Source organism: Alligator sinensis, unplaced genomic scaffold, assembly GCF_000455745.1.
Source record: "Alligator sinensis unplaced genomic scaffold, ASM45574v1 scaffold998_1, whole genome shotgun sequence".
Classification (NCBI taxonomy): Eukaryota; Metazoa; Chordata; order Crocodylia; family Alligatoridae; genus Alligator; species Alligator sinensis.
This window is the reverse complement of record NW_005842630.1, coordinates 795,898-818,692: the sequence shown is the minus strand read 5'-3', so window position 1 is coordinate 818,692 and position 22,795 is coordinate 795,898. Positions and strand designations below refer to the sequence as shown.

General features: G+C 46.2%; 1 protein-coding gene across 1 annotated transcript in view; it reads left to right on the top strand.

Moving 5' to 3' along the window:
* Positions 1-20: 20 nt before the first annotated feature.
* Positions 21-22,795, top strand: part of CTNND1 (catenin delta 1) — a 49,504-nt gene continuing 26,729 nt past the window's right edge. The window contains 1 exon segment of the mRNA XM_025215202.1: positions 21-526. The gene's annotated coding sequence lies outside the window, so the exon portion shown is untranslated.

Genomic DNA, 22,795 nt, shown 5'->3' with positions numbered 1-22,795 from the left:
TGGGTTGGTAAGCTTGGTTTGTCACCACCCAGCTTGCTTTGCCTTTGGCTGGGTACAACTTCCATTTTAGGTGTTGGATCTTGAAAGAAGGGGAAAGAAAAAAAAAAACCGCCAGAGAGAAAGAAAGAAGAGAAGATCCCAGGCGAGGGAGAGGTGGAAGAAGAGATTGCCGCTTTGCTCTTTTTAAGTTCATTTGATCAGGGATTGGGCTCTCGTTTTCCTGTTAGGGATTTCTTGGGAAACTCGACTTTAGAGTTCTTTGGTGTGGCTTTTTTTTGTGGTGCGTGTGTTTGTAAAGGGCGAAAAGAAGGCTTCCACCCAGGGTCTTTTTTTTTGTTGGATATTGTCACGCTGAGATATTAAAGAGAGGAGGCAGAGGAATAACCCCGCTGACAACTTTCCCCCCCTCCCCCCTTCCATTTCTTAATCTGCTACTTTGAAGAGCGGGGTGGGGGAAAAGATACAAGGAGGAGAAACCAACTTGGAGACTCTTGTTGGTGCAACTTCGAGAGGGGAGAAAGCCAGGGTAAGACTAGTTTCTTTCTTTTCGTTCTTTTATTGTTTTAAATGATGGTGGTGGCTGCTGTTGGTTTTTTAACTATTTCTGTTCTGGGGAGGTGAGTGTATCTGATGCAAACTAATACACAACTCCTGGACTGCAGTGTTGCAAGAGGGCTGATTTTATTTATATATAAATATAGATATATAGATATCCCCTATGTTTCCTAGGGGAAGGAATTCAGTCATGTTTAAAAAGGAAGCTTCAGGTTTGTTTGCACTAAGTAGGATATTTCTTTAAAACTTTGGGAAAACTGAGAATTTCAGGGTGTTTGTTGTTGTTGTTGTTTTTTTTTTTTTAACTTGATCAGGTCTCTTTTCAAGTATTCTCACTGGGAGTGTGGTTAAGCTGCTTTCTCCAGTACATTTTTAGACCCACACTTTCTGCATGGGTGGATCCCTTTTTTCTTCCAGGTGTAGTTGGGTGGGGACCTTTCTCTTAACCTTCTAAAAAGGATCCATGTTGAAGGAGAACTTCCCTCTTGATTTTTCTTTTTTTTCTGGGGGGGGGAGGAGAGGAGGGTGAAATAAATGCAGGAGGTTTTTCCCTACCAGCCCCTTCAAGGATTCCAAGCTCTGATTGACAACTTGCGTGTTGGCTTGCTTGCTCTCTTTCCCCCCTCCAAAAAAAAAAAACTTTACTGTTTTTGAAGTGTGTGGTAACTTAAGTACAATAATTTTTTTTTCTTCCTTTAAATTCTTTCAAAAGATCATATACATTTGGTAAATGGGATGCATCAAAATAGCTTGGTAAGCAAACAGGCTTGAGTCAGTAATGTAGGAATGCAATGTAGTAAGATTTAGATGGCATTTAAAGGAACATTTACTTATACTCCCCATAACCTGCCTTGAGCTCTTGTAGTTTTGTCTGGCGCGGTGCTGTGATTTGGACTTTTTGGGTTCTGCTAAGAATGTTATATGAAAGCAACACACTAGGGTTTAGGATCCCCCGGTAGTGATAGTATGGGGTCTTTTTTCCCACCTCTCTAAATTTTGTAATTTCACCATAAAAAAGAGAAGTATCTAGTTTCAGTTTAATTGTGGCAGGCTAGGGTAGGGAACTAGATTGTGCTTCTGTATTCAGAATCATTACAGGGAATGCACTGTGCGCTTAATGTAACAGTTCTGGAAATATGGTATGCTTTCTTTTCTCGCTTTGCTGTGCTAAGCTGGTAATGCCTTATCTTAGATGACTAGATTTCATAGCCAGAGATTCTTGGAGGGGTGTGTGTAGGGGGGGATTTTTCTAGGTGAAAAAAACTAGGTCCTGGACCCCTTAAGACCCTTGTCTTATTCTGTATAATTAAACACCTGCCTCATTTCCCCCCAGCAAGGTCTTGGATATAGCAGAACAAGGAAAACGGTGTCCTACTTCAAGCGAATGTTTCTAGGGCTATTTGGGAGTGGTCCCTTTCAGTCCTGGGTTATGCTCTGGCATCTGTGGGGAAAGACCATCGAAGGCACTCTGAAAAGTAGTTTCAGAAGGATTGCGTCTTGTGGTAAAGGAGCAGCACAGTGTTGAGAGGCTTGGCTTGGGGTCTCAGCCTTTCAGTTTGCTTTGTATTGCTGTCTAACCCCCCCCAGTTCCTCACCTCCCATGTCAGACATTTGACTGGGTTCTGGCGTGTCACTACTTTGAGCGAGGCATGAACTAGGAGGCTTTTCCCTCCTGCCCCCAAAACAAAGGAAGTTTGTGTGCCAGCCTCGCAGCTCTCTTGCAAGGGAATAAGAGAGTATAGCTCATCAGACAGGCATTTAGCATTAGAACAAGGGTTGTCTGGTGTTACAGACAGTGTCCTGTCTTTCTTCCCTGCTCTCTCATCATAATATTCCCTTTGTGTCAGAGGAGGGGGTAGGGGAGGTTTCTTGTGTGTTGGGAGCAGGCAGTATTTTGGTTATGCAGACCTTTGGGGGCTTTTGAGCAAGGAAGGGGGTGGCGAGGGCCGAGTATTCTGGACTTTAAATCTTTTTTTTTTTTTCTTCCTGTGATGCTCAGGATCTTAATCTGTGTGGGAAGGACGAAGGGATCGGCTTTGTGCATTTGTGAGGGGGAACTCCATGTAGACCAGACTTAACAATTTTAGCTCTGCCCTGGCTAGCTTATCTCTCTTCCTACTCTGTCTCCTGCTGTCTAATTTGCCTCCTCTTCCTTTGTTCTTTCAGGGAAGTGAATTGTATGTCTAGGGAGGGTCAAAACTATTGGGTGGAGCTCATCCTTGCGAATGGGACAGTTCTGATCTGAGAAAAATCTTCCTGATACCCTGACTAACAAGTGATGCTGAAATTCCCTCAATAAAAGAATAACTGCACAGCCAGGGGCCCTGGGTTAGTCAGGCCATTTTTCTTTAGGTCTTACTGGCAACACCTTCATCTGGTAATATCTGTCCCTCCTCCCCCTTCTGTGCCTCTTGTACTGAGGGATTGGTGTCATCTTCTAATGCTCTTTGTTACAGAATTGGGTCTGTGACTTTCTACAAGTCTGTTCTGCAAAGCAGACCATTTTAGGGACTTCTGTAGCCATTATTGTTATGAGAGAGGTAGTTAACTTCATTAGTTTGAAGTCTGGCAGCTTTCTTGGAGGCCATGGTGCCTGTGCTCTAAAGCAAATTTGAATGCAGTTAGCCTAATGCCCCTGAGATTTAATAGGATGTCATCATCCCCATTTTACAGGAGGGAAGCTGAGGCAAAGAGATGAAGTGACTTGGTCAGGGTCCAAGCAGTCGGTAATAGAGGAGGGACCCAAACCCTGCGTTTGTGTTCCAGTCATTGGGCCATCTTTTCTGCCCAAAGATATCATGTGACTGTTTTCTGTCATGCCAGTGTTCAATCTGAGCAGGTCTAAATTTTGAATATGCTTTAACCTAGGGTTAGAGTCTTACCCACTTATTCAGTCTGTGCTGCTTTGTCCATAGTATACGGTGAATAGGGAGGTGATATCAGCACTTCCCCAAGCTCAACTGGGAATTCTTGGAATTCTTTCCTGTGCTATCACTTGTAGCAGGACTCCTTATGGTTTTAATACTTGGACTTTTCCTAACATATTTCATGTGATCTCAAAGCATTTGTACAGATCTTGGTGAACTTTTCCCTGGCAGGAATGGAAAGGTGGGGATTAGTCTTTAGAAACATAGTTATCCCAAACATACTAATAAAGAGGTGGGAGCCCAGTGATCACAAACTCACTCTGTGATCTTGGTGGAGATTTGGGATTTGTTTTGCCCTTCTGAATTTTTATTTCTTCACTGCTTCATTTATCGTGAGGCAAAGTGAGTTGAGGGCCATTCTAGTTTCCAGATACCTCCTTTGGGTCCAGTTCAGATTTGATCATGTAAGTCTGGATCTTGCCATGCTCCTTTTACCCCTCTACCAGCTAATGAGTGCTCAAGCTTTGGTATACAACCAGACTAAAAGATCTGATGTTATTGGCACTTCCTGCTCAGGAGTGCAAGGCTAGACTGGCAAAAGCAAAGCTAGGCAAAAATGAGAGATGTTGAAGGAGGCGAGAGCTGTCCTGGTATAACAGGACAATCTGGCTGTATGCATAGTCCTCCTTGCTTTGTTGTTACTTTCTGAAACATCCTTGTACGAGGGGATTTTCACAATAAAACCGTATGTGGGGGAACTACACAGCAGCTGGGAATGCTGGCAGCTTTGTCTAATGTACCCGTAGCTTAAAACTATGTAGAGAAGTGATGTGGTCCAGTAAATGATCATTATACCAACAATGGCTTTATTTTGAAATTGTGGTTTGTGAAATGCCCTCATGCTTGTTCACCCCTTTAGCCTGTCCTTCTATTACACTTGACTTTAATTTGGCTGGGATCTTGTGCATATAAGGTGCTGTCCTTTCTTTTCAGGGAGCATTTACTGAAATTTTTAAGAGCCTTTCTGGGATGTTTGGAAAGATGAAAGCTACTAGCTTAATGGTGTGTGCTGGACAGTTTGCTGGACTTGTGTGGGTTTCCTACAGGGTGATTATTTTCAGTTGCAGCCCTTCTGGTTCTGTTGCTAGACCCAGATGTTTGTGGTAGTGTGTCTGTTACAACATTAAGTTCACCAGAGCACAGGGCTTGGAGTTAGGAGAAGAGTTCTCTGTCTAGTTCTGTGCAGTTAAACCTCTGTGCCTGTGGTTCTTCATCACTAAAATGGAGATACCACTCTTCAACTCATTGCTTTGTGCAAAGTGAGGATCCCCCGAAGAGTGGAGTGTTACTGTACTTGGAAACAGGACTAAAGGTGCGTTCAGTACCTAATGTTTTCTTTAATACCGAAGCCCTCACTATTTTACAGATATTGGTGAATCTAATTTCAACCTCTGGTTGGGAGAAAAAAACATGACTTTCAGACTTGCTTCCAGTTTCTCCATCAGCAAGTTCATATACAAGTGAAGCGCAGTGGTTTCAGTGAGTCTGCACACTGGTAGAAAATAAGATGCTGGCTTATAGTTTATTTGCATCTCCTATTGGTGGCAATAAGTAGAATTGGCAAACTGGTTTGGGCTTGTATACATATAGGTGTTGGCTAATGGGATGACAACATCCAAACTTGTTAGTTGAATTAGTTAACTTTAGAACTTTCTGATGAAATGTCTGTATTTAACAGGGCTTTACTGAGAGGGAGCTATATTATTGTATTATGGCTCAGGGAACAGTATTAAACCATAATGTTGTTGAGAGGAGCTTAATTTGTGGCCCACAAAGTCCACTAGACCTCCAGGAGAGTTACAGATTTCCAGTAAAAGCTTTGACCACTGTACTTCAGTGTCTGCTTTGGATGTAATGGGGCTGGGCTTATTTTGGGTCAGTTTTGCCCTTGGCATGGGAGGTCGGAAGAGGGGACCAATAATGAGCAGCTTCTGTAAATATTGTTAGCAAGTTGGAGGCCTGCAAAACAGAATCTCAGTTCAGCCATTGCTACTGATACCTGCTTTTGGCCACCACCAATTTGGGAACTGCTGCTGTATGCTTGCTTAAAGGAGGAGGGTGTGGTTTGGTTAGTGAGATTGATTTATCTATAGTGATTTTGAGTGCTGGGAGACTTGGCTGGAAGAGTTGCTGATAAACTTCTTGTCAGTCCTTTTAGTTAAATCACAAGGGAACAAGGGAAAAAAGTCTTGTTGGGGAAACTATTCCGATTAGATGGGTAGTTGACACCACATGACTGACCATCTCAGACCATTTCTACTCCCTTTAAAGGAAGTGGAAACAGAACTGAGTTTCCCCATTAGTGGTATTGCTTCTTGATGTGTGGTTTGGTATGGACCACAAAATATAAAAGGACAAGATTGAGGAGGTGGTTGTAGGGGAAGAGAATTGTGACTAAGCGGCAGATGCTGCCATCTATCATTCCAGGATAGAAGGAAAGGCAGCTGAACTCCAAGTGGGGTGCTGTCTGCCCTTTTCCCATCACCACTTCTGGTTCACAAGAAATACAGACCTGTGTCTATACTCTGATACTTGCAGTAGAATTCCCAGGGATGAAATACCTGGCTGCCAGGCTTACTCATATGTTATGCACTATTTATGCAAGAGGCAAGGATTTTTGTGGGTGACTTATGTTTTTAGTGGACCAACTGCATTGTCGGGGCAGACTGAGACAAGCTTTTGAATCCACAGTATTTGTCATCCAGTCATGTAGAATGCTGTGCATTTGAAAGCTTGACTGTCTGTCCCAAGCATGCAGTTGGTCCACTAAAAAGATATCCACAAAAATCTGTGACTCTCATATAATGCCTGGACCATCACAGCTACATCATCACTCCAGTGCTACCAAAAAACCCCTAAGTTTGTGTCTGTGAGGAAGGGGTGCTTCCTTTTCCTGCTCCCTATGACTGTCTTTGTAGCACAAGTGGATCTACTTACATTGGTACCTTAATGACAAAACAAGTGAGTTAGAATAAGCTTTCTCTGGTGAGTGACTTCACAGTGACTTGTGTAGGACTGGGTGGCTAAATGTGTTGGTGTAAAAAAGAAACACTGTCCAGGTAACAAGGGCTGTAACTGATAATTTTCTATAGTCTTGAGATTTTTTTCTTCCTTCAAAAAGACAACCAACCTCTGCAGGAAGTGGAGAAATTTGGTAGTACCTGGAGAGCAGTGTGTGGATCCAAGAAGTAAAATGGCAAAGCTGTAGAAAGACTTTCTTGGGTGCTTTCTTAAAATGTCTACACTTATTGTTCCAGGGCAGATGAAATACTGTCTGTGGCATTGCACTTCGATTTACCCAATGTGTTGGATTGAAAATGAGAATATTGGTGCCAGCCCACTGGCTGTAGCTGTGTAGATGGTGGTTATGGTGCCTCTTTACTCAGGCCTACATATGTAGAGAGTCAACAACCACTGTAACAAACCCTGCCTTTTATATATTAAAAAAACAAAGAACTGGGAAGCTAAGCAGCATGGTTGGTGAGGCTTGCATATGCCATTCCCCACCATGTTGTTCTCAGATTTTGGCAGGTAGGAGGAAGACATGGTTTGGACACACTTCCTCCCATTCACAGATCGGTTCTGTTTTTGAGGTTTTGCAACTACAGCAGGATCTCCTTGGAAAAAGGTTATAGAAAGAGTACATGAATACCTAGGCTGAATTCTTTTCACCCTAGCTAGGAGTAGGGATGTATTTTCAGCTACAGAGCCTGGCCTATTTTCTACCCTACTTCATGCTGCTTTCTGTCTTGGATACCTATCCAACTGCTGTCCCATCACTTCCTCCCTGCAGAAGCACTCCTCTAGTTTAACCAAAAGGAGCAAAGATAGCAGTGGAGGAAAAGTAAGCATTCCTTGGCCAGAACAGCCCTGCATGGACAGTTTAGTGTTGTGTTGTTGTTGTTGTTTTTTGTGGGGGTTGCATCAGCAACAGACCAGTCCTATACATACATAACTACAAAGACTACTTTTCCTTCAGTAGAAGGGTGGCTTACTGATCTGTCTGCATGTTTTTGACATGCCCCTGGCCTGTAGAATAGTGCATTCCTCTAGTGAGCATGTTGCTGCTTGCAAAGTTGTTACCACAGCCTAGCCATGTGACTTTAGGCAGGTTCTCCTTCCTCTAGGGGTGGGGGAGTGAGTGACAGTAGTTTCTTTTCCTTGTGCTAAAGTGAAATTCTGCTGGGGGAGAGGGAATTGGTCCCTGAAGATACTCAAGCCCATTTCTACTTCCAGGAGGAGAGGAACACCATGGACAAACCTTCCTTTTAGTGCTGCTTCCTCTTGTCCCTTTAATTACCAGGAGCCCGTTGTTTGATGTCTTTTCTCTGAGAGATTACCTCCAGTGAGTGACAAACAGGAACTCTCCCCCACCCCCTCAAGCCTTACCTGGCCTCTGTCACCCGAAACTAGCTGGAAAGCTATTTCCCCACAGCCAGTGTAGGGGGGAGCTGGCCTTTCTTGTGAATTCATAGATCTGGCCATGAGGGGTGTGACTGCATAGGAGGCGGGTGGGGAGTTTCATGATAGTCTCTCTCCCAGACTTGTGCTATGCTGTGAGGGACCACAATGACACATTGCTGGCATTTCCTGTATCACCTTAAAGTTCAGGCCAAGGGGTGCTAGGGAGTTCAGGGAGAGGTAGGTTCTAAAGTGGTTGCACCTATTAGCAGTGTCCAGATGACCGCAGATCTTTGGTTCCCTGGGGACAGCTAGCAGCAGCACAAGGTGCTAGTTGTCCCCGGGGAGCGCCCATGCCATGAGTACTGTGGTGTGTGGCAGGTTACCCCAGATGAGGTAGGGGAGGCTGGGGCCAGCAACTTTGCTGGCCCCAGCAGCCCTACTTGGGAGCTAGGAAAGCTGCAGCCACGTTGCTTCTGCAGCTGGGAGCCTGCCAGCAGCTGAAGTGTGGCTTTGGCCGGCCAGGCTCCAGTTTTTGGGCAGTGTGCCCTGCCTCCATGTACGCTGTTATGCTTTTTTTTTCTGCATGAGCTTTTTTTTTACCTTGGGGTGAACCCCCCCCCCCCCCCCGAAACCCTACCCCCCCCCCCCCCGGAAACACTTGAATGTGCACTGTGGCACTACAGATGGGGCTGTGATGCCATGTACTGCACAGCCGCATTCATCCAGATGTGGCCATTGGTGCTAATTGAACACTGAAGCAAAATTTGAGGCTACAAGATGTTCTTTAAGCTAGAGGGTAACTTTAGAATCTAGCATTATCTAACTGGGGAATGTGCCCAGTTTAATTTTCTAGTGAGATGCCATGTCATTAAATTCACATCTAGCAGCATGGTGTCAAACAGGCCAACTCACAGGATGCATTTGCTTGAGGAAGAGGTACGTTGCTACTACAGAGGTGAGTGGCTCTTAAGCATAATTTTTAGAGCTAGGACATTAACCAACTGGTTGAGGTAGTGAGGATCGGTTGCCTACTTGGGGGTGGAAAATCAGAAATGTTAAAAGTGGGAGGGTGATGTTGTGGGTGACATGGAACCATGCTCAGTCCTCCTTCCCTGGGTGCAGGGAAGCACCCTTGTGTTGTGTTGCCACGTTTTTAATATAATGCAGTGATTTCCTCCCCACTCTTCTAGCATCCCCTTTCTAGCATATAAGCGAAGGTATAAAGTGCTGGGGAAATTGGGTTGTGGGGGAAGAAGATTAAGTCTTGTGTTCCAGGGAGTGTCGTCTTCCTGCTTGGGGGGAGGCGGGAAACGGCTCTTGGCAGGATGTTGTGTTTAGAACCTTGCAGGAAAGGGAAGGCACGATGTCACTTCCTGTCTGACCAGGAAATTCTGGTTTCCTTACCTTCTGCCTGCAGAGAGGGTCTGGAAAGCTGCTCCAGCGGGGAGTGGTGTATTGAGTTATGGTGCTGGGAAAAGATGTTGGAACAATATGTTGATGTTGACAAAAGTCTTTCAGCTCTGTTGTGTGACTGAACAGTGCCAGGGCACTTGGTGTGGGTAGTAGAATGGGGCACTCCCTACTCCACTTGTACTATATTCTTCTTTGGTAGTATCCACAATGATGCTATCTTTTCAGTAACGTGACATGCATAGCACTAATGCGGCTCTCCTTTCCTGCCACCACTCTGCTGGTGCATCTTTGTTCTGGCCTGTAGCACCCGATGCTTTCTGATCCTCTGTCCTGGCAGATAGCCAGTGGTATTGCAAATGTGAGCTCTGTCTATAGCCCTTTGCCAGCTGATGCATTTGCCAAACCTCATCTGTATCTCTTTCCTGTTTTGCACATGTGGTGGGTATTGGAGACTTGGGGGTCCTCCTGGATACCACTATCCAGTCACATGTCCATGGGGTAAAGAATTGCAGTCTTGCTGCCCCTCATTCCACTAGAGAAGACAGTAATCTATTCAAATGGTGAAGTGAATCTTCTGCTTAGTGGTGACTTCAGTCCCTGGCTCTTGTGTAAACCTCCTCTGACTTGCTTTTCTTACCCATTCATTATTCCCCTCATCAGGTTTTCTAAATCTGTCTCTTAGCACAGACACACATACATACAATTAGAACAGGGGCATTTTGATGAGATCATGCTGAATTAATCTGGGTTTACTCTTTCTCCTCCCTTAGCTCAAGTTGCACAGGGTAGCTACAAGTCGCTCTGTGATACTCTCATCCCATATCAGGGAGATTTGGACAACTTGCAGAGCATTCTTGCCAGTGGCATAAATGCACCAGTGTAATGAGTGCAGGAAGGCAGTTGCAACATCTGCACAATGACTGTCCTCCCTTTTCCAAAAGGCTGTTGACCTGATCCCAACAACTCCCTACCTCCTTACTCCCATGCCAAACATGACTTCAGCCTCTAACCTCCTGCCTGTTTGCTTAGAGTGATGAAACAGGAGGTGCATGACCTGGCTGACAAGGTGTGGGCTTGGAGGAGGAGATGCACGTCTAGGGTGAGAGGAAGGGATAGTAACTAATTTGACAGTGTTTTAGAAGCTAGCAACTTGGCAGTGGAGGGCATACTCCTAACTCAAGGTCATACTCTTAACTCAAGAGTATGCTTGGATGGTGGAAGAAATAACTACAGGGCCTAGTAGGAAGGGATTACTTATTTTTCCTCATCCTGTCATCTGTGGGATGGTGGCAGAAACTATATTCTGGGTTCCTTCATGCAATGTTTTCCTTAAGTAGTTCAAACAGCTGGGGGGAGGGGGATGTCTGAGCTCCACCCTGGAGGAAGTTGTGTGCTGAGGACGCCCTACTCTTGCAGCTCTGCCAGAGCACCTTGAACTGCAGTGGGCACTGCAGTTACTGTCCTGGTTCATCTGTAGTGGGCCACACATTGATCCGTCTTGGAAGCCCTCACGTCCTCATGCTGTCATGAATTCAGGCTCTAAGTTGGCAAGCTTAGTTGCTGCAAAATAGGCTTGCCTATTCTGTACTACAGGTGTATATGTTCCACCTGTGTGATATGCTTTCAAAGGGAAACGTTGAAATGAATAATTGGGACGGGGCAGTTGATGGGAGTTCGGTGGGGTGGGAGAGACAAAATCTGAGTGGCGTTAGTATCTGCTTGCCAGAACTCTTCCTCTGGCTATACTGCACTTGGAGTTTCCATGTTGTCCTCTAGTTCCAACACTGGTCTCTAGCTGACGGGTAGAAGTATAGGGTAGAAGTATAGGTTCTGGTGCCATAGGGATGCCTTGAGGGGTACTGCTTTGTTCTTGTTGCAGCTCCTCAAGTCCTGATAACGGCATCCTCTCTACATGACCATGGATACAGGTTGGTGCTCTTTATTGCACTGGAGATGCTGGTCATGGGGGATGGATATGAGGTCTTCATGGAGAATTTGCTCTAAATACTTCTTTTGGATGTGTGGTTGTGCTATAGTCCTTTATCTTTCTGTTGCATTCCCCTGGGTATGAAAAGCTGTGTCTGGATGGTACAGTGTTGTTCAGCATGTTTGTGTGATTTTTATTCTTTTTACATGTACCACGTTGCATGTAATGAAGTAAGATGTATAGAGTACAGTCTGCAAGCTGCCCATCTAACCTGCCTTGTGCCTGATTCTTGACTAACACAAGTTAACTACCTCTCCCACTGCTGTGTTGGCAGGGAGTCTGATTCCCGGTGACTACATACTTAGGCTTTGGCTACAAGGGACTTTGATCCCTTTCATCAGATAGGACAGGCCTTATCTCACACCATGCAGGGCCTCTGTTTGTTTTAAACCGTAGGGGAGAGGCTGGATTGGGAAGTTCAAACAGGAGTGTTTGGGGCAGGGGGAATGAGGGCAAGGAATACAACCTGTAGGGAGGCAAGTGTGTGTTCGTTTATTTTTGTTTTGTTTTTAACCTGGAGTGCTGGGGAAGTGCCCTATACCTCCACAGCTGCCTCCATGTTGCAGGAGGGCCGGGCTCGAACAGGGAGCTGTGCCCAAAGGTGGAAGGAGGAATCCGAGTGTGGGATTACAGGCAGTTTGCTGCTCTAAGGAGCCTTTGTAGTCTCACTGGCAGCACTGTTTGTGATGAGCTGTAGATCCAACTCCTTCCTGCCCCTACTTCCTCCAGATCCCTGGCTCTTCACCTGATGAGCCTGTTGTGAAACTTCTCGAACCTTGTTTCGAGCTGACCCACTGGGTGTGGTTTTTTGCGCCTCCCTGGGGGGGGGGGGGGGGGGGGGGGAAGCAGGGCAGCCAGGAGGGGGGTTGTTTACCCTTGCATGAGAAGGAGCTGCCCGGGGTGAAGTGGGAGCTCTGGTTGGGGCTTGGCGGCTGGGCGGCTGTGGAATGCTCTGGCCGAGTTCCCAGAATCCAGCACTTTGTTTGTTTGTTTGAGCCTGAGGTCTGGTGCTACTGTGACAGGAAGTGGGAAAGCTGGGGGGAGGGGGGAGAAGGGAGCCGGCTGTATGTGTGCCTGTGAAATCCCTTTGTCCCCTGAGAGCAGCTCAGCTGCAAATTCCCACAGAGAGGAGAGAGCAGCCTTTGTGCGGATAAAGAGTTTTCAACATGTGAAACTCCTGCGCTCGGGGGCTGGGAGTGTGAATGTTGGCACTGGCATCCAGAGCCTGCTCCATGGATCCTACAGCACGCAGAAGAGAGCCTGGGGCGTATGCCTGTAGGCGCTGGTGCCCTAATCATGACTGTTTTTGAGTTGGGCTGGACAGGTGAGTCTGAATCTAGCATATGGCTTCTGTTGCTGAATGGCCCTTTTGGAAGAGTATTGTACTGGGGTGTTTCAGAAGAGAAGTTGGGCGACAGGGATTTTGCTGAGTTGAGGGAGGAGATAAAGCACGAGATGCAGACAGTGGATCTGACGGTAATTGGTGGGAGCAAAGGTTGGAGTCAGTAGAATGCAGTGGTTTGGCTGGGCTATCTGAGATGGAGTTTCTGTAGAGCTGCTGGTTTCCTTTCTGAAAATGCGAGTGGCAGGAGGAGAGATCTTGAGGGTCTTTTGTTCCTCTCCTCCCCACAGATTAAATTAAAAAGAGTTGTGGAGTTGCAAGGTGAAGAAAATAGTGGTGAACATGACCTGTACCTGTGAGTCTGCCCTACTGGAGCCTGCGATCTTTTTGCCTAACAATGGGGCAGTAGGAGGAATTGCCTGTGCTTTGGGAAGAGCTGGGAAGGATTTGCACTGGGAAAGTTCACCTCTGTCTAGACAGAAATGGAACATGCTTTTCCTGCCACTGCTCTTTTTCCCCCTTCTCAGTGGGCCCTCCACTGTAAATGGTAGGGGAGGCATCTTTGCAGATTATATACTTTAGTCCACAGGATCTTGCCAAGGCAGGCAGCCACTGAACACATGTGCATGCGTCTTTGACTGTCCGAGCAGACAGCTGCCCTGGAGCCAGATTGCTGACATACCAGTGGAGCAATTCTTTCCCTCTTCTGCTGCCCACTCCACACTGTTTCTTTCGTTTCTGCCAGTCCTGCTTGATCTCCGCTTCCTTTTGTCAGGTGAGGAAGTGTAGCCTTCATTAGTCTGGGCAGGTTAGCACTCCTATCATAATGGCTTTTGGCACGCTTATCTGATTTCTTCCCTGCCCCCCCCCCCCCCCCCCCCCTTCTCCTCCAGCACAAGGCATGTGGGTGGATATGTAGAAGCTGAAAGGGTGGCTAGGAAACATGAATTTGCCACATGCCCAGTGATCAAAGGGTCCAACTGGTAGTCCAGCAGGGCACTGGAATAGTTAAGACCTCTGACCTGAAATGGCAAATCTCTCCTGAGGGTGCAACTCATGCCTTCTCAGTGTGCTTCCCTACCCATCTGTCCTCCCTCTTTATAGCCATCCTGTTTTCATTGCTCTTATTTCCCAATCAGGTAGACACCTATCCTTGAAATGATTGCTTTCTCTACAATTGAATTGTTGCTTAGGAATGGGGGTTGTATCTGTTTCCTTCTTTCTCTGGCCCCTAGTCTGGGTAGTAAGTGCCCTGCCCTTCTTATCTCCTTCCTTATCTTCTCTTGGCTACTGAGCTTTTCCCTTATAAGGCTAGGTGAAGCATTGCGTGTGGGTGTAAGCAGGGACACAGGTAACTGCTCTTGTGGGGATCTTTCCTAATTTAGGTATGTAGCCCTTATCTTGGAGCTGAGACTGGTAGGTGGGGGGAGAGGGAGATGGGCAGACCAGTGTGAGATCAGCGACTAGTTAGACCAGTCCTGTACGTGTGACATGCTACGGAGAAGCGCACTCTTTCTGCCTGAGGCCAGTGCTCCAGTCGGCTTGAGACCACACCTTGCATTTAGTTACAGCCTTCTTGGTGAAGTCTGTTGCCTTCCAGGAAGACTTGGCTCTGCAGAGGTTTACATAAGTACGCAGTGTCCAAGGTGCCAGCATGAATAGAAATGGGTGATAAGACATTTAAATTCCATGCTGCATTTAACTTATCCTTGTGCTTTGTTGTAAAGTTTCTACTGCCCCCTGAAGAAAGATCCTTCTTTCTGAGGATGTGTATTCAGAGGCTGAGGAGCAGGTAAATGAAACAAGCCAAAGGACATGCTTCAGAAATACTAAAGTTCACTTAAAATCTGGAAGCTGACAGAGCTATAGATCTTTTGCCCCATCCCTTGAGCGCATCTGCTCCCAATTCCAGATAGGATGGTGGTGCCATCTGTTGTAGACGGATTAGTTGTCAGTAGATGAAGAACCTTTTTGCTATGTCCAGTAGTGCTCAACCTCTAGCCTTTAGGGCCACGTCATCCAGCCTGTGGGGGGCTCCATATAGGCCTGGAAACTTGGTAGCAGAGGAGCAGTGGCAACATGAATTGATGCAGCTCTGGAAGCAAATAACATTGCCACCACTCCCCGACCCAAAATTTTTGGCCTTGTCTGATATGGCCCCATATACCGGATTGTGCCAGCATGTCCTGTGGCACCCTTGGACTAACCTGGCTTGCAGGGTCACACCCACAGACCAATCCATTGTATTGACCCCACACTAGATACAGCCTCTGGATTAATCCTTCCCATGAGATCTGACTCCTGGACTGTCCCTTTGCCACTTATCCAGCCTGCAGGGCCAGAACGTTTGGCACCATTGGCTTAGGCTACCAAAGAGCTATAGTTCTGTTCTAATGTGGTCACAGTAGGTCTGCCTGTGTCAGCAAAATACTGCCTTTTCTTACATAAGGCTTTAGAGCTGCTTTCATTCCCCCCTGCCTTCCCCAGTAACAGGCCAGCAAGCTGTGTCCTATCAGGTGTGCGTTTCAGTCATAAGTGTTTGTCATCTTGGGGTCACAAGTCACCTCTGGCTTAAAGCTCTATTTACACATAGAAAAGTTTCTGGCTTAATTTGCCCATCTGTAACGCACCAGAAGCTTGTGGGGTAGGAGAGGGAACCAGAGTTGATTTCTCTTATGAAAATTTCAGTTTTTGTTGGAAACCTACCCCTCTTACTAGTTCTAGTAGAACTGTCTCTCCAGATTTTTCAGTGAAAATTCAGCAGACTGTTCTTTTGTATGGTTTGTTTCCACAGTCAAAGGAGTTCCCCTTCCAATTAACATTACTTGAGAGATGAATTAATTGTGGGAGTGGCATTTGGGGATGGTGGTATCAGGACTCCTGGGTTCTTTTTTTTTGGCTTACTCACAAACTCTGACCTTGCCTTGCTGTACTGGCATAAGACTTGTATTCAAGTGTTAATACTTGCCTTCTGGGGTATGATTCATGCTGGATGTAAAGCTGCTGAAGATCTTCTGGAAGTGTCTAGAAGTGCAAGGATTTCTGTAAAAAATGCTTGTTCATGCTAATTAACAGAAAGCCCCACCATGAATTACTAAGGATGTAAACCATTGTGGAATAAGTAGAGAGGGAATGTGCCACTACATGCATGATCTACTTTGACAATTGTAGTTTCAATTTTGGAGACTAATGGCAACTTCAAAATAAAGCCATTTTATGTTCAGTGATCATTTACTGGACCACATCACTTTACATCTCTACATAGTTGTAAACTAGGGGTAGGCAACATCTTTTTGCCAGTGCTGAAAAACCACTATGTCTACTTCGGAAGGGTGCCAGTGTCGACATACCAGAGCCCAGAGCAGCTGTTTGCAATGTTTCAGCTGCAGCAGGCCCACAGGGCCCAGTCTGCTTGCAGCAGGGCTTGCAGCCTCCCAGCTGCCTGCTGGGAGCAGCCTGGGCTCTGTGGCTGGCAGCAGCTGCTTGGAGCCCAGGCTGGCAGTGGTGTGCTGAGCAAAATGGCCTTGCGTGCCATGCTCGGCATGCATGCAGGGGTTTGCTGACTCCTGTTGTAAATGATGGGTGCATTTGACAGTGCTACCATCAGTATTCCCTGCTGCTGTATAGTTTCCCCAGTTTGTTGCAAACATAGTGTGGGCAGCCATTTTAGTGTTAGTTTCTGAAACGCCCTCATACATTTACAAAATGTGCAATTGAGCCTTAGTAACACAATGCCGTTGCTATTAAAGGTGGGGGTCAGGGGTCCAATATTGCTGGTGTTTGTTGTCTTGCATCTTGAAAGCAAGAGAGATTTTGCTACCCTCGATGAGTGACCTTGTTCCACCTGTCACAGAACATCTTGGTGATAACCTTCCCCTGTGCTTAGAAATTGGTATTTGCATTGCAAGTAGCTTGGTCTAGTCTTAAATCTCAAGTGTTCTTTACCTCACTTACCTGGCCTTGCATGTTGAGGTATAAATATACAGATGTGTTGACTTGATGTCCATTGCCAAAATGTGGCTAAACTAATGTCTCATCTACAGTATTGAAGGTTGATGATGGGCAAACTGGGGAAGATTTGCTTATACTTCCTTGAAGTAGGTTTTCTTGATGGGGGAAGGGGAGGGGCAGTGAGGAGGTTGCTTACCTAAGGAGATGCTTCCAGGGCTTTTCTCTTGGCCATAATGCGTGACCAATCTCTTGATTCCAGTGTAAATGTTCTCGAGTCAAGTCTGCTTTTATGCTCTCCCAGGACCTACCAGATGGAGATGTGGCAGGGCTTTGTACCTGGAGAAGATTGAATTGATGCCAGTGAGTAGGGAAACAGGTGAGTTTCCCTCCCACTGTTATGCCGTTGGCATGAGCCACTGAAGCCACTCCTATATTTTTATTTTATTTTATTTTTTTTGCCCTCAAGTACTGTACAGCATGGCGTGTAGAGCCTACATCTTGATCTTCTGGTGAACTCCATACCTTGTTCTAGTGATGCCTACATTTGGGGCAGGAAGGATGAAAATACTACCTTCTTCACCTGTAAGTTCTCACATAGACTGCAGAGCTGTCTGTAGTTGACTTGAACTGGCAAGGATGTAGGTAGTGGATTGGCAGTACCCTGGCTTCAGAATGTAACGAGAGCCTGTTTGGAGTCTCTAGTCTCTCGCATACTGGTGGAATCCAGATTTTTGTGAATTACCCAACAGGACAAGGAAAAATGGACAGGCTCCTATAGTCTGTCAAGCCCTGGGGTTAAAATCCTCATGGCTGCCAGTGAAACCTTGGTGGAGGGCCTGCAGTTCTGCAGCTCCTTCCTTCCAGCAGTATGTGCTGGAGCCTGAACTTCAGAGTGGGGAGGTTTAGTACTGGATCCTCAAGTGCTTTCTGGTTTGAGCTTCCTGGTAGAAATTGAACTGGAAAGGTGCTTACTCCTAGAGCTCTTGACTTGTATCTGCAAGTTGAATCTGGGGAAAATGTTTTGTACAGAGACTTCATGATAAGCTAAACAGACAGTCTGGAAATGATTTGATTAGTACATAGAAAGGCCTTTACTAGAAAAAATACAGGGTATTAAAGCTCTCTTAAGCAGGGAAAGGCATAGAAAGAACAATGGGCGGAAGCTGAAACCAGATGCATTCAAATGTGAAAGGTGCACTCAACTTCACAGTGAGGGGAACTGACCGTTGGGACAGACTAACAAGGGCTGTGGTAGACTTTTCTATCTCTTGAAGATATTAAGGCTGCATGCCTTTCTGGATATTCTGGTTTAGCTATGTAAGCATTATTGGGCTGAATACAAGGGTAACTAGTTGCAATTTGACTGCCTTGTGATGGGTCAGACTAAATCTAATGGTTCCTTCTAGCCTTAAGCTCAAAAAACTTAGTAGATCCCTTTTATAAATAAAGTTATCCAGCTGATTTCTGCTGGAGAGAAGGGATGATGAGTGGGAGAACATTTATTGTAGGTTTTAGTACTTGCTTACTGGCCAGTCTTTGGGGCCCCTGGCACATCCTGTATAATCAGTAATGGGGAAGTGAGAGAAATTCAGGCACTCTTCCCTCTTTGGGTTAGAAATTGCTTGGTATAGGACTTTTTGGTTTTGTTTTTCAGTTTTCGTTTAGGATGACTTGATTCAGGGCAAAATATCTTTGGTTTGTTGGGTTTTTAAGTAAAGGGTGTGCCACTGAGTCTTGTTCTAATGAGGAAAAAGGTTTTTTTGCAGAATATCTTCAGGATGGGTCACATTCTAGGTTTGCTTGATCTGTTCTAGAAATTCCCGAGTCTAGACTTGTCACCAGATTCCTTTGATACAGAGTACTTTGTCCCAAGCTTTTATATGAGACCTCCTACCCTTTGTGATGAACAGAATTCCAGAAGAACACACATTGGCCAAACTGCAGTATATCTGTGGCTTTATTGGCTTTGAAAAGTAGCACCAATGCCATAAACTGGTGTTTGAAGTAGAGTAGGAGCCAATGGAGAGATACGGGTATAGTGTGCTACCTCCTTTTGTGAATTAGGGTTACTAAGGATGGGTGGGAGTACATATGCAGGTGAGTATAGGGCAGTGTTTTGAGATGGACCATGGAAGGTGGGTTTTTAGCTTTGTCTTGTTCCAGTTGGCGTCTGTTTCAAGTTGGCATATAAGCAAATGTTCAGAGCAGCTGGTTGAATTTCAGCTGCTTTTAAGAGATTGAAATACCACTAATCCATGCAGTGAGTGGTGTTTGGGATTAAGACTTCCTTTCTAACCTATAATACTATGAAATGGTGGCAGGCTTAATTAACCCGTGGACATCTGGAGGCTGTATAAGGTAAGTGAACAAATGTGGCAGCATGCAGTGCTGTGTGAGGCCCCAGATTGGGATTGGAGACCTGGGTTCTTTTCCAAGCTTGGCTCTTCACCTGCTGTATGACCTTGTCCAGCAGGTGAGCCCTATTGGCAATAATAGGGTTAATAATACTAATACTTGACCTGTTCAGCTTGCACTTGCACAACTTGGAATTTTTTCATTGGAGTCCATGTGCCAACTTGGGGCTATTTTCTGTATCCATTACTCATAGATATTTGTTAGGCCTCAACCCAATGGAGTGAGTATCTGGTTCAGTCTTGTCATCAGTGATGAAGCGAAACCAGACTCAGTGCATTATTTTCATTGCTCTGAAGTGCAGCTTTATAAAATTCCTCCATTCTGGCATGAGGGAAGCTAAGGCACTCTTTCACTTAAAGCGGTGAGCTATCTAAAGCACTGGTCCAAGTGAGGATAGCTAGGATCTGATGCTGATGAGCTGGAGCATAGCATAGAAAATTGAACGATTGGTGGGGAAGAATTTGTACTTTCTGCTGATGCTTGACAGCTATTTAGAGATGCCCAATATAATATGGTGTATAATACAAGAATATAGAGAGGAAGTGGTGGCATGCAGAATCCCTGCTGAGTCCTTGCCACAAGGAGGTTCTTCTGGATAGTCTGTTTTTTTTCCCCCCTCTCTGAGACCAGAAAGAAGTTGCCTCATTGCTTCCATAGTCTCTTGTACCTTGAACTTTCAAGAAACATTTGAATGCTTATCTTTCTGGGATCCTTTGTCCGTAGATGACTTCCTGCCCCTTGGGCAGGGGGCTGGAACCAGTGATCTTATGAGGGCCCTAATGTCTGAACTCTTAGCCGCTGCTAACTTCTTCAAGTTCATAATCAAAGAACATGCTAAATGAACTTTGTGGCATGTGCCCTCTGGGAATGTAGTTGCAAATGTACTTCTGTGGCAGTGAGAAGATGCTTATCCCATTGTTTCTAGCTGACAGCTGGGCAGAAATGTATGTCTTAGTAAGCACCAGCTCCCTATTTGAATGCCACCAGCCCCTGATGAGGTAGGGCAGCACTTTCAGATCAGTATAAGGGACTGATCCTCAAAGCTTAACTGTCTTTGCCAAAGATGCATTGGGTGGAGCAAAGACTAGACACCTGACTCCTGACTGTCCAATGCCCAAACTGAGTTCCTAACCATGGGACCATCCTTCCTTATCTGTCTTTTCCCTGTGGCATCTCCTTACTGGTCATTGACTGGGAATGTGGGAAACTATTGTGTGCTCTGCACAGATGGGGAGTAGCAACTCATCTAATATTTGATTTAGAGGTCTTTTACCTGATGGATGTTTTGTGAATAGAAGTTGCCTCCCTTTCTTTCTGAAGAGTGTAGGACAGGGCTAACATCAGGGCAGAACTTTGCTCTACAATCTAACCCTGAAAAGCAGAATAAAAAAATAACAAGATGTTCTGGTGATCACTTTAAACTAGTCCCTTTTGCTTTTGAGACCCCCAGTCTTACAGAGCAGTTGCTTTAATCCAGGAGTTGACAATTAAAATTGAGCTGTTCTGGTGCCTGGGGAGGGAGGGGGCAGGGCAGTGGTGACACCCCCCTGCCCCCCCCCCCAACATTTGGCCCTGCACCCACTACCAGGGGTGCCAGATGAAGCAGGCAGGGTCTCCATGGAGTCTGTCCCACCAGGACACTGTGGCAGGTTGTGCTCAGCCAGTCAATTGGGATGGGGCTAGGGGCAGGCAGGAAATGGCATCTGGGAGTGGGATGGGTGGAGGGGGCTGGGATTGTGGGGCATTTATCCACCTGACTGTGTTCCCTGCCTGTGGGGGTCCTGGGCCAGTGTCTATGGAGAGCCAGCCCACCCACTCCATCCAGCACCCCAGGCAGTGGGTGCAGGGCAGACAGTGGCCAGGCAGTGAGGCTTGGTCTGGTGGCAGGGGAAGCTGGGCAGAGTGAGCTGCTGCTCCGGGGGTTGCTGGGAATCTGAGTCCTGCTGCTGTGCTGCCTCTGCTCCACTGTGTGCCTGGGGGTGGTGGGACTGGCTACGTGTGCCAGTGTCCTCTGTACCTGTGTTGGATGGGGCTGAGGGACCTGCTGCAGACTGGATTGAATCCCTTGGCTGGCTGGATTTTTCCCACCCCATCTCTAATCCATGGAGAAAGGGCCAGGTCCGTGTAGTCCATTAGCTAACTTCTCAGGGCTGTCCTTGGCTGCTAAATGATTCTCTGATAGTGGTTTTTTTGAGGTCACCTTGTTGCTGCCCTATTTCCTCCTGCCAAGTACGGCTTACCCTTAGTCTAATAGCTGCGTATTCCTAAATGTTGGGTTGTTGGCAGACTCCGAGCTTCCGTTAATGCTGGAGTCCTGGGCCAGGGGCACTAGCTATTGTCTTGTGCTTAAGAGCCTTAAGTGGCAGTAGATGGAGCCATCCACCCAAGTCTGTTTATGAGCTGCCTGTCAGCCTCAGTCTTTCCTCTTTGGATAGTTGGGTGTCTCTTCCCAAATCTGGTAGGGTTATTTAGCAGATAGGTCTGTCTTAGCAGTGATAAGAATGCTCAGTAAGAGGGTGAACACCACTTTAACAGAGCCGCAAGAAAGTAAGGGGCAGCAAAACTTTCACGTAACACTTTTTTGCTAAGAGGGCTTGGGCTCTTGGAGGCGCTTCCATGCAGTTGGGCTTTACAGTTAACTGACTATTGACTTTTGTGAACTTGGGTCAGACTCCTAGTGCAGTTGATCAGGTGTGCTTCCTTGAGTCTGGTCCTCAAAAGTTTTCTTTATCAGGAGGGCTGGAAATGTAGTTCATCAGGTGAGATCAGAGATCTGTCTGACTGCAGTGCTCATTCTGCTCCCTACAGTATCCCTAGATGCCATTCTGAAGTCTGATACTGTTGTTGACCCTGATGAAAGCCCAGGAAGCCAAGCACCAACTAGCCATGTTTCAATCCAGTTAGAACAAATCAAACCAGCCTGTGTGTTCCTGAAGAGGATTTTGAATGTATGTGCGCACCCACATGCTCGTATATGTGGCGGTCTCTCTGCTTTTGCGTACATTGAGCACAACAGTAGAACTGGATTTCAGTGGATGAAGGAAGACTACAGGGCAGAGGCCACCAGATGTTAAAAGAAAATTCAAACAATCTAAAGCAAATTAAAATCTCATCTGGGTTTAGTCTTTGTCTGATAGGAATTGAAGCCAAGATGGTTACTTGCTTATGTTTAAGGGGGGCCTTGGAGGGATGAAAGAATAGGACCTAGCTGGAGTGTCAGACATCTTAATGGGTGGAGGAGCCAGATCTCAATTATTATTTTTTATTTATTTATTTATTTTTTAAGGTCACAAATTGACTGGGAGGCCTCTACCCTAGACTTTAATGGCTACTTGTGTGTTGAGATTGAGGTGCCTTGGCAGAGTTGAGATGGAACCCAGGACCAGAATACTCTGGGCAGGATCTGGGAGTGGGGAGAGATGGTGAGGTAGGGTATAGCTTATGGGAGCAAATGCAAGAACTGTTTCTGCCCTGGTATCTGTTCATTGAGTGTTATAAGGAAGATGCATGCAGGGGCATAGAGCCTGGGTGCAGCCTGCTCTCAGGGGCCGGTGCCTTGCTGCAGAGCGTGGGAACAGGGGAGAGGCATCTGGCAGAGAGGCTAGGCTAGTCCTTGCATGCCTCTTCTGACTATCAGTTTCTAAAACATCTTTAGCAGGCTTGCTGGGACTCGGTGCGTCTGAGGTGGGTGGAGGAGGGAGTCTGCCTCTTCACTATGGTGCAGGTTTCTCAGGAGAGTGGGGGTCTGTGTTCCTTCCTGTTAAGTCTGAGGCAGCCTGTAAAGGGCTGACTTGGCCAGTT